A 12,641-nucleotide genomic window follows, 5' to 3' on the forward strand; every position below is an offset into this window, starting at 1 on the left:
ACTACTTGAAAGTCTTGGGCCCCCTGTCTTCAGGACACATGCTTTACCTGACCCTATCACTGACCACCATTACCTCCCCGTACCTTCCCTGCCCACTGCTTTGTACTCAATAAAAGTCAGAGTGTCCAGGCACTCGGTGCCACTGCAGATCTCCACACTTTGGTTGGCAGTGGACCCTTGAGCCCAAACTCTCTTTTCTCTATCTCTGTCGGTGTCTTTTATATCTACAGTTTCTCATCTCTGCACCAGCAGGGAGGGGCTCACAGAACCCTATAGGGCTGGGCCTATAGCTGCCAAGATAATATTTTTTCTTTTCTTTTTTTTTTGAGATGGAGCCTTGCTCTCACCAGGCTGGAGTGCAGTGCCACAATCTCCACTCACTTCAATCTCCATCTGCCAGGTTCAAGAGATTCTCCTGCCTCAGCCTCCCAAATAGCTGGGATTACAGGCACCCGCCACCACGCCCAGCTATATTTTTGTATTTTTAGTAGAGATGGGGTTTCACTATGTTGGCCAGGCTGGTCTTGAACTCCTGACCTCATGAGCCACCCGCCTTGGCCTCCCAAAGGGCTGAGATTACAGTTGTGAGCCACCACACCCAGCCAGGAAAATATTTTCTATAAAATTACTGGAACAAGTGGATACTGGTGTGAAAGTTGACTCCTCCCTTACACAATATATTTAACTGACTCAAAATAGATTATAGACTCATATGTATAAGCTGGAACTACAAATCCCATAGAACGTAGAAATAAATCTTTGTGGCTTAGGTGAAACAATGGATTATAAGGTATGACACCAAAATACAAGTCACTAAAGAAAAAAAGTAGATAAATTGAACTTCATTAGATTTTAAAACTTTCGTGATTCTAAGTTTGGGTCATAAGGAAAACCCAAACATAGGAGAAATGTTTGCAAATCATAGTGCTGATTAGGGTCTATTGTTGAGAATATAGAAAACATTCTTACAAAACAAAGAAAAGATGATAACTAAATGTGAGTAAATTGTATGAAGAGACATTTCTCCAAAGAAGCTACACAAATGTCCAAAAAGCGCATGAAAATATAATCAACCTTTAGTACTTATTAAAATTTGAATCTATATTATCAAGAGATACATTTCACAAATCTTTTTTTTTTTTTGAGACGTATTGGGCAATGGTCCAATCTCAGCTCACCATGACCTATGATTCCCGGGTTCAAGCAGCTCTCCTGCCTCAGTCTTCTGAGTAGCTGGGATTACAGACATGCACCACTACACACAGCTAATTTTGTATTTTTAGTAGAAACCGTGGTTTCTCCATGTTGGGTAGGCTGGGCGTGAACTACTGAACTTGGGTGATCTGCCCGCCCTCAGCTTCCCAAAATGCTGGGATTACAGCCGTGAGCCACTGTGCCTGGCCCACAAATCTTAAAAGCATATTCTTAAGTGAAAGAAGCCAGTTTGAAAAAAGTACATACTGTGTAATTAATTACACTTATATGACATTGTGGACAAGGTATAATTATAATGGTAGGAAAAAGGTAAGTGGTTAAAAGGGGCTTGAGTTGGGCACCATGGCTCATGCCTGTAATCCCAGCACTTTGGGAGGCCGAGGCAGGCGGATCACCTGAGGTCAGAAGGTCAAGACCAGCCTGGTCAACATGGTGAAACGTCGTCCCTACTAAAAATACAAAAATTATCCAAGCATGGTGGTGGGCACCTCTAATCCCAGCTACTCAGGAGGTTGAGGCAGGAGAATTGCTTGAACCTGGGTGGCAGGGGTTGCTGGGAGCCAAGATCACGCCATTGCATTCCAGCCTGGGAAACTAGAGCGAAACTCTATCTCAAAAAAAGGGGGCTTGAGAGAGGAAGGCCGAATAGGTGACATAGAAACATTTCGTATGTGTGCAGTCAAATAATTTTCTGTGATACTGCAATGGTATGTTACTTTTGCTATTTTATAAACCCTGTAGAATTTTACATCACAAAGTGTAAACCTACATATATGTGAATTTTGAATGTCATTTAATAGTTTGGGAGATCCCCTGGAGGAATGCAGTCAAAATAATATAACTGTATAACAAATAAATGGAATAATCTCAGGAAGTGGGGAGAAAGAGGACCAACGTAAGAAATTCAGAGAAACAGAAGTTCTTAGGCTAAAATGTCAAAGCATTTGTACATCAACACTCTTTCCCATGGGGTATGAATTACCAATTCCACAATCACTCTGCATGTATTGTGGACTCACCGATTACATAGAGGGGCCCAGCCATCTCACTGCTAACACGGGAGGTTACGTACAAGTGGTGGGAATGGGGAGATTGATTCATGTGGTACTGAAATAGATCATGGGTGCTAGAAATATTAGGAAGAATTCATGCTTAACTTTACATAGATACACATGGGGAAACGTAGAAATACACATATATATGTGAGGATGAGTAACATACACACATACTTAGATGATAGAGCACAAAACTAATAGATCCCTAGTAGAAACGAGACCACCACTGCTCAGAGCTTTGTTTTTAATGCAACTCAGCAAAAGAAGAACTAGGTATTTTTGGAGAAATGGTTAATGGTAGGGTTGGGCAGGAAATCAACAGTATTAAGTTTTTTTTGAGACGGAGTTTCGCTTGTCACCCAGGCTGGAGTGCAATGGCGCGATCTCGGCTCACCGCAGCCTCCACCTCCTGGGTTCAGGCAATTCTCCTGCCTCAGCCTCCTGAGTAGCTGGGATTACAAGCATGCGCCACCATGCCCAGCTAATTTTTTTGTATTTTTAGTAGAGATGGGGTTTCACCATGTTGACCAGGATGGTCTTGATCTCCTGACCTCGTGATCCACCCGCCTCGGCCTCCCGAAGTGCTGGGATTACAGGCTTGAGCCACCGCACCTCGCCAACAGTATTAAGTTTAAGCGCCCTATAGTGCCAGAAAGTAAGAAAAAGTTAAACAACACAACCAAACAACCAACTACACAAACAGAATCAAAGAACAATAGTGTGGGTACTTCAAAGTGGCAAAGCAGCTGACTGAAAGCCCTTCTAATGAACAACACTAGAGCAATTTGAGCAATCCAATAAATGAGTTGACCAAATTATAGTGGAAATAAATATTTACTATGTGCATAGTATTCCATATGTTCCAATGAAATAAATATAAAATAAATGCTGGAGAAGAGGTAAATTGCCTACAGTAATAAAATACGAATTATATTTGTAGATGTCCTAACCTAAAGGAGGTAGAGCATAATTCTCCACGTGTGAAGTATGTGCTGTGCATAGTAACATTTTCTTCAAAATATATGGCATGGAAAAGGGAGTGGAGAAAGTGACATAAACTCCCTAATCTAGGTGATTAAAGTAGTATCAATAGTGATACAGCATTCGGATATAATGTAGGTGATTAAATTAGCATCAGTAGTGATACAGCATTCTGATACAATGTAGGTGATTAAATTAGCATCAGTAGTGATACAGCATTCTGATATAATGTAGGTGATTAAATTAGTGTCAGTAGTGATACAGCATTCGGATATAATGTAGGTGATTAAATTAGCGTCAGTAGTGATACAGTATTCTGATATAATGTAGGTGATTAAATTAGCATCAGTAGTGATACAGCATTCTGACATAATGTAGGTGATTAAATTAGCATCAGTAGTGATACAGCATTCTGATATAATGTAGGTGATTAGTGTCAGTAGTGATACAGCATTCTGATATAATGTAGGTGATTAAATTAGCATCAGTAGTGATACAGCATTCTGCTATAATGTCACGAGTATTACACTAATCCCTGTGGTCTTCCTCTCCAAAACCCACAATTCCTGTCTGACTATAAGAAAACATAATCATAGAAATCACAAATAGAGGATGTTAATGTCATCAAAAACAAGGAAATTCAGAGAAACCGACCCAGACAAAGAAAGCCTAAGGAGACATGATATCAAAATGTGATATGCTGGCCGAGTCCAGTGGCTTGTGCCTGCAATCCCAACACTTTGGGAGGCTGAGGCGGGCAGATCATGAGGTCAGGAGATCAAGACCATCCTGGCCAACATAGTGAAACCCCGTCTCAACTAAAATACAAAAAATTAGCCAGGCGTGCTAGCGGGTGCCTGTAGCTACTCAGGAGGCTGAGGCAGGAGAATCACTTGAACTCGGTGGGAAAGACTGCTGTGAGCGGAGATCCCACTCCAGCCTGGTGACAGGCAGAGACTCCATCACAAAAAAAAAAAAAAAAAAGAAAAAAGTAGTATGTTACTCTGGAAGGGTTCCTGGAACAGAAAATGGATGTTAAATGAAAAAAAGAAAAAAGAAATCTGGTAAATATGTGGATATGTGCATATCACTGAATGAGAATGCATATTATTGGTGTGTTAATTATGAAAAATGCCCCCTGCTAACATAAGAGGTTAACAATAATGGAAACTCTGTGTTAGCTACATATTAACTCTCTGGATTGACTACGCAACTGTCCTTTAAATCCAGAGCTAATGCAAAACAGGAAGGGTTTTTTCTCTCTTTTTAAACATTCTCTGCCAAGCTTGATAAACACAATATTATCAATATTGTTGATGCCTCAAGTGTTCATCTCCCCAATTCCACAGTTTTTTTTTACCCCCATGAAGGTTACAATTATTTTCAATTTCCTTTCTGTCATTCCCCACTTTTTTCTATATTATATTTATGGCTAAGTTTGTATTTCGAAATAATATATTGTTCAGTTTTTATTGTCTTCCAATTTAGATAAAGGTGTTCCAATTGATCTATAGTTCTCTTCAAATAATGAGAAATCATCAGATGAATCCACATTGTTATGCATCCTACAAAATATCTGACCAGATCTTTTATGTAAAATAACTGAATACTGGGAAACTGTTGCACATCAGACAGGACCTGATATAGCAGATACCCTAAGACGGTACCCAGTGAACCCCACCTGTTGACTAACAAGACTCTGTATTGTAATCATCTCCTTGTGAGTTTGGGCACAAAATGTGATTTGCTTCAATACAACAGAATAATACAAGGAGATGGAATATCACATGGGTGATGACGTTACATCAAAGTGTGATTTCTTGTTGCTAGCAAGCTCCCTGCCTTGATGGCTTTGATGGCTCATTCTGCCATGAGGCAGAAGCCAATATGGGAAGGAACTGAATGCAGCCTCTGCTCAACAGCAAGGAACTGAGGCTCTTGGACCAACAGCCTGTCCTAGAGTTTGCAATTTACACTTCAAAATAATCCAAGCCCCCTTTCAAAAAACAGTCTATCACTTACCAGGTAGTGTGAACATCTTATAATAACAGAATAATCCTAATTATTTTCTCTTATCCCTTTAGCATTGCAGTCATTCATTTTACTTACATGGTAGAATAGACACATATGTGTCTCTCCCCCCTCCTCTCTATATATTATATTATTTATTTATGACACATACTTAAGCATACTTAAATACATTGGTACCACTATTGTTTTTAACAGACTGTGTTTTGTTAGATCAATTAAGAATATGAAAAACAAAAGTATTTATTGTCTAAGTTAACCACTAAAAATGTTTTAAAAAATGTATGGGTGAGATGCTAAGAAAGGAAAGAAGATAAATTCATATAAAAGGGTCATCTAAAACAACAAAAGGTAGAAAATGAGTGAAATACAAAAAAAATAGGAATAAGGCAAATAAACAACTAGAAGATAGTGACAAACTTGAGAGATTTTTAATCCAACTATATCAACAATGATTTTGAATGTCAATGTTCTAAATGCACTAGTGAAAAGACTGAGTGAATCAAAGACCCCAATACATGTGGTCTATATGAAATCTGCTTTAAATATGAAGACCTATATGACCTAACAGTGAGTCGGTACAATAAATATAATATGATTACAAAAACCAAAGGAAGCAGGTGTACCTATATTAGTTTCCAAGGTCAAATGCACATAGATGATTTCATTTGTTTACTAAGAGAGCAAATCGTTTAGGTACAAATAATCTACCAGTAAAAAACTTCCGCAGGTAACAATTAGTACAAATGTAATTTAAAAGGGGACATATGATATAAAGAATGAATTTATGTAACATGTAACAATCTGAGAGACACAAAAACATGAGGAAATGCAGACACAGGCATGTGAACATGTTTATGTCCAAGGAGAAGTTCTCTCCTGGATCATCACCCCGTCCTTCCATGGTCTGCCCTTCCTGCTCCTCACGAATTACTCATCCCAGCGGTCCTTCCAATTCACTGTCCTTTTCTTATGTCCTGGCCTGTGCCACGGACACACTTTCCTCTTCCCTTTCCCTCCCCTGTCTTCTGGACTCACTACTCCTCACTCTCCAAACTCACCTCCAATGTTCCTCCTCCTGGAGGCCTCCCTTGCCCACCCCATCCCAGGCCTGAAACTTGTCCTCTGGGCTCCCAGGGTCAGCCCTTCCACCTACAGTTTAGTTTTTGTTAAGTTTTCTCAATGCCCACTGAACTGAAATACCAGAAAAGAGGGAAACTTAAGTCTGTGTTGTTCTCCTGTGAGGCCCACACATATAATAGAGCAACGCAAAGATTCTGCTTTATATTGAATTCCACAAATAAATTAACGAATCTCTCTAATTCCTCACCTATATTCTTGTCTACTTCCCAATAAATTTCAACTCTCTTTCCATGAAAAGGATTTGAACTTGAAGTTAAAGCTGGGGTTTTTTTGCTGTGGTGGTGGTTGTTATTTTTCTCCCTTCTGTTCTCAGGACAGAATCTGAATCCTAATTCCCCGCCTCCTTTTTTTTTTGAGATGGAGTTTCTGTCTTGTTACCCAGGCTGGAGTGCAATGGCACGATCTCAGCTCACCGCAACCTCTGTCTCCTGGGTTCAGGCAATTCTCCTGCCTCAGTCTCCCACGTAGCTGGGACTACAGGCGCATGCCACCATGCCCAGCTAATTTTTTGTATTTTTAGTAGAGACGGGGTTTCACCATGTTGACCAGGATGGTCTCGATCTCCTGACCTCGTGATCCACCTGCCTTGCCTCCCAAAGTGCTGGGATTACAGGCTTGAGCCACCACGCCCGGCCCTAATTCCCCCTTATGTGCTTCTCCAACCTCCCCAACCTCAATCCACTGCAGAGCCCTTCACGGACCAGGCTGCTTCTACCTCATCAGCTTGCTCCTCTTCTGTCCTTTCCACAGTTTTGCCTTCTTAGACCAAGAAAAATCTTGTTCACCAAGAATTAGCTCTATTAATATGGGTCCTTTGATAAATATTTCCAAATCTTTATTAGTGACTACATTTCACCAATTCTTAACTTCTCTTTAATGTTACAAATGCCAGGTCCCCTGCCTGCCTTCCTTACTGTGCTGGACTCACATCTGTCATCATTCACCTTCGCATGGCCAAGTAGAACCACTTAACTGGGGAAGAATAATATATGACTAATTCCAGGAAAAGTGAAACAACTAATAGAGATTAGACATGGCTTGTCACATGTAAAATTACCAAAAAATACTGGATGAATTACATGTGAAAATGAATTTCAGACACTGCACCTCTATCAGTGAAGGGCAGTGAGAAATACGAAAAATGGTCTGAGACCTACTATTATTTATTTATTTACTTATTTAGAGATGGAGTTTCGCTCTTGTTACCCAGGCTGGAGTGCAATGGCACGATCTCGGCTCACCGCAACCTCCACCTTCTGGGTTCAAGCAATTCTCCTGCCTCAGCTTCCCGAGTAGCTGGGACTATAGGTGCACACCACCGTGTCCAGCTAATTTTTGTATTTTTAGTAGAGACAGGGTTTCACCTTGTTGACCAGGATGGTCTCGATCTCTTGATCTCGTGATCCACCCGCCTCGGCCTCCCAAAGTGCTGGGATTATAGGCGTGAGCCACCGCGCCCGGCCAGAGACCTACTGTTAAGTTGGAATACTGCTTTAGGAGTTTCCAGGCTGTGCTGTAGCATAAATTTTGGAAGACACACTGAGTTGGGAAGAGGGAACTTAGAGTCTGGAGAATAAGGTGGCTGAATTTTGTCAAGTCATTTCCTACATCTAATGGTAAAGATGGGAGAGAGTCCAGCACTTTGGGAGGCCAAGATGGGTGGATTACCTGAGGTTAGGAGTTTGAGACCAGCCTGGCCAATGTGGTGATACACTGCCTCTACTAAAAATACAAAAATTAGCCAGGCATGGTGGCACATGCCTGTAATCCCAGCTGCTTGGGAGGCTGGGGCAGGAGAACTGCTTGAGCCCAGGAGACGGGATGCAGTGAGCCAAGACAGCCACTGCACTGCAGCCTGGCCAACAGAGTGACATGCTGTCTCAAAAAAAAAAAAAAAAAAAAAGATGGGAGAAAGCCAGCATCCATCCTGACAGGGCTGTGGTATCGTTACTCCATAAAAACCTGGTGAACAGAACTACAGGAACAGCACATAAACAAAAGGCAAAGGTACAGCCAGCTAACTTGGATGAACTTGGCCTTCACCCTTTCATCTTATTCCTGAATGGAAAACAGTGATCTTGCACCAAGCTTGAGGATGAAGGGATGGCCTGGTTTTAGAAATAAAGTAAATGACGTGTTTAAGTGGATGAACTACCGCATATGAACACTAACCTGCATTTTCTATGTTATCCTGTTAGTTGTGGCTGATAAACTCATTATATTATGAAATAACTAAAGTAGAAGCAAGGTGTGGTGGTCACATCTATAATCCCATGACTTTGGGGGAGTACCACCTGCACCCAGCAGTTCAAGACCAGTGTGGGAAACAAGGTAAGACCCCATCTCCACAAAACATTAAAAATTAGTTAGGTGTTATGCTGTGCATCTGTAGTCCCAGCTACTGAAAAAGTAGCTGCACTGCTTGAGTATTGGGAGGTTGAGACTGCAGTGAACCGTGATCATGCCACTCAACTCAGCCTGGGTAACAGAATGAGACCCTGTCTCAAAACACAAGAAACAAAAACAAACAAAAACATAGAGCTTTCTGTGCAAAAGAGCAGAGCAAAATGTACCACCGAAAGAAGAAGAAACCAATGAAACCTTTTACCTCTATTTGTTTCCCTAGAAATTCTTGTTTTTTTTTATTTTTTTAATTTACTTTAAGTTCTGGGGTAGATGTGCAGAGCTTGCAGAATTGTTACATAGTATACACATGCCATGGTGGTTTGCTGCCTCCATTCCCCTACTACCTACATAAGGTATTTCTCCTAATGCTATCCTTCCCTAATCTCCCCACCCACTGCTATCCCTCTGCTAGCCCCCATTTGAGAAACATTTCTCCTCTCTTCTTCACAGCAGAAATGCCACTGCCTACCTAGTTTGCATGAAACATAGGGCTGTTCTTTATATGAAGTGAAATTAAGTCAAATGACGATACACTGTAATAAAGTAAATAAGTCCTTCTTTTTACTAAAATTGGTCACTGAAGTTATCTGTGTAGACTGTTAAAACTCAAAGACTGACTGCTATCATACCTGAGAAAATGAATGTCCATCTACCAGTTTGGAAGAAAAGTACCCATAAAATAGCATTCTTCGTGCTCTGAGGGTTGCTTACATCTAGAATATCTTTATGAAATGATCCTAATCCTCCCACATACATATAAACTGAACTTTTCAAAAAGAGCTCAACTCTTTTCAACTTCTATACATGTGGATATTTGTCTGACATATATGATTTCATGACATGAAACATAGGCAAAATACAATGGCAAATTTTTTTTTCCTAAAATTTCTCCCATTGAGGCAAACTCATCTTGCCAATAACTGACCCCATATTATCATCATCTGTACCAATCAAAAGCACTGGTGATGGTGCATTTCTGATGGGATTCCTATGCTTCTCTCTGTGAGATTATCTTTCCAACCTCCTGACATCCCTTCTGCAGGTTTTCATGAGATGCTATCAGCTGAAGATGTCAGTGGGGGTTTAAACATAAGACCAAGTTTATGTCAGTGTAATGAGGACAACCTCATTAGGACTCTCCTGTGGCCAACAGTGTCGGATTCAAGATGCTCTCTGAGAAAAGACATGACTGTGTGCACTAGAGCACGAATGGAATACGCTAGTTTTCTCTGTGACCGCCCACTTCTCAGCGCTGAATCATCATGGCTGTTTCACTGTCTGTTTTAAGTGTAAAGAAGTTATTTAAAATCCGTTAAGGAGGAAGATACAATTATAAAGAGCTCCTAGAAGCTTTCCTTGAAGTGTTAGATTTTAAAGACCTATTGAGTACATGGCTCAAGGATGGGAACAACAGACACCCGCGGAGTTAAGCAGGGATGACAGGAGGAGGGTGATGGTCAAATAGTATTACGCTGATACCTAGGTGATGAAATCCTCTGTACACCACATCTCAGTGACATGCAGTTTCTTCAGGTAGCAAACTGCACATGGATTCCCGAAACTAAAATAAAAGCTGAAGAAAAAAAAGACTTAGAAAAAGCTTTACATTGATAATTCCTGCCTTAATTTTAGAAATATGAGTAATGGTCTTTTTAAACTTCATTCTAAACTCAGTTTCCCAACATACAATATTTCTGTGTGTCTCCGTATCCTCATTTCCATTTATGTTTTAAATCATGAGGCTGATGAACTTACAAGTTACCTCATGAACCACTGCAGATGCGGACACATTGTGGTCCTCAGAAAACATTTTGCTCTGCTCCCTTGCTACTTTGTTCAACTCGACTTTGAGGTACGTCCATGTAGGAATTGGTTTTCCCATTTCCTTTTGAATATACTGAGTAAAAAAGAAACTCACATAGTTCACGATTCAGAATTATGACTAAAAATTCACCCATAGTTTTAGGTTCCAGGAAGAATCCTGCCTTCTAATCAGGCTAGGGTGTGCAGTGTGTTGGGGACTTGCCTCACGATGTGACATAAGTGTTTGGCTTGTTTGCGATGACTTATTTTTGAAAACTGCTATGGCCAGGCCCATCTATGTGAAATCTGGGGGTTTAGTATACTGTGGGAAATCATATCTTCCATGCTTTTGGAGGTTTTGTTTGGGGACTTGGTGCCCCACACTGTGTCATATAACATCATGTCAGTACACTTTTGTGTCCACTGGCTTTTTTCTGTCAAGTCTGAGCTCTCAGACCAGATTGATTTTGATTTGCCAGTTTGAGGGGCCACTCCTTGTCCAGATCTCTTGCGCCTCATTTATGCCCTGCCACTCTGGTCTTTTCTTTGGTGATCCATAGTTCGGTAAGGTAGACTATTCCAGTATACATCCTGATAGATTTTAAAATACATACCAAAGTGAAGAAAAAAGGAGATTTCCCAAGTTATCTAAGTATTAACGTATCTCCATTTAAAATAAATAAAATTACTCTCCATGTTAACACATGGAGATGTGGAACACAAATGAGGCTCTTCATGTCTCAGAGAGAAAGTAGATGAGCGGGGAAAAGGTAAGAGTTCCCATATGGTCAAATAACAGCACCAAAATAACCGTTATTTTGATCTCAGACACGAGAAGTATGGTCCAGGTCAGCCGTATCTCTCACTACAGACTCTAAGTGTGAACTAGTTTTCTCACTGAAGCTTTTGGTTTCATGTGGAGAATATACCACATGATTGCAGACTTTAAAAGGAATCGCGCTGATTTTGTGGAGCTCTACGGATTGCAGTATGCATTCACACGACTTTGTAGGCTTTTAAAGTATGTTTCCTGGATACTACCCTGGTGCTGCCCATCAGTTTGCTGTAGTCTGTGAAGCGGGAGATGTTGGTGGCAGGTTGGGGACAGTCCTCCCTGCAGGGGGATTCTTTCTTTAGCCAGCACATGTGCACAATTCTCATTCAGCCCGTGTCCATCTCTTAGATCATGGCATGGAGGGTTGAACGTAGGTTTTGTATGGCTTGTCTTTTTGTTTTTTCTATCTAGTTTTCTCCACCTGCATACAACATATACGTATTAGTCTGTTTTCAAAGTGCTATAAAGACATATCTGAGACTAGGTGACTTATAAAGAAAAGATATTTAACGGACTCAGTTCCACGTGGCTGGGAAGGCCTCCAGAAATTTGCAATCGTGGTGGGAGGGAAACAGGCCCATCTTACATGGCAGCAGGTGAGTGAGGGAGGGAAGGAGTAAAGGAGACAGAGAGAGAGAGAGAGAGACAAAGTGGAGGGGAGGGAAGAAGTGAGAAGAGCCCACAAGCAAGAGTGTGTCAGCAAAGGAAAAAACTACCATTTATAAAACCATCAGATCTCTTGAGAATTCACTATCCTGAGAACAGCATGGAGGAACCGCCCCCATAATCCATTCACTTCCCACCCGGTCTCTACCTAAACACCTGAGGATTACAATTCAAGATGAGACTTGGGTAAGGACACAAAGCCTAACCATATCAACATATTACTTCACCTGCCAAAACCCTTGTGTCTTTGTAAGCAGGGCCTGGCCTAAATTAGCATATTTATAAACTTTTTTATTTTTTGTAGCCAGCTCACCTGTGACCATGATGATATTGACTTTGCGGCTTTTGGATTTCGCAAGGGACAATATAATCCTATGATATCAATGGCAACAGGCTACAGGTTCTAAGTAATTAATGATTCACTCTGTAGAGTGAAAATAACAGTTTTCCCAAAGACTTGAAGGTATATCTGCCTTTTGAGCATGTAAAACAAGAAATACATGTACATA

The 12,641-nt window shown here is 40.8% G+C and overlaps 1 protein-coding gene across 1 annotated transcript in view; it reads right to left on the reverse strand.

Annotated features, from left to right (window-relative positions):
* The window catches only part of LOC144576818 (uncharacterized), a 243,737-nt gene that overhangs the window by 198,030 nt on the left and 33,066 nt on the right, over positions 1-12,641 (reverse strand). The window lies entirely within an intron of this gene.

Source organism: Callithrix jacchus, chromosome 6 (assembly GCF_049354715.1).
Source record: "Callithrix jacchus isolate 240 chromosome 6, calJac240_pri, whole genome shotgun sequence".
Taxonomy (NCBI): Eukaryota; Metazoa; Chordata; class Mammalia; order Primates; family Cebidae; genus Callithrix; species Callithrix jacchus.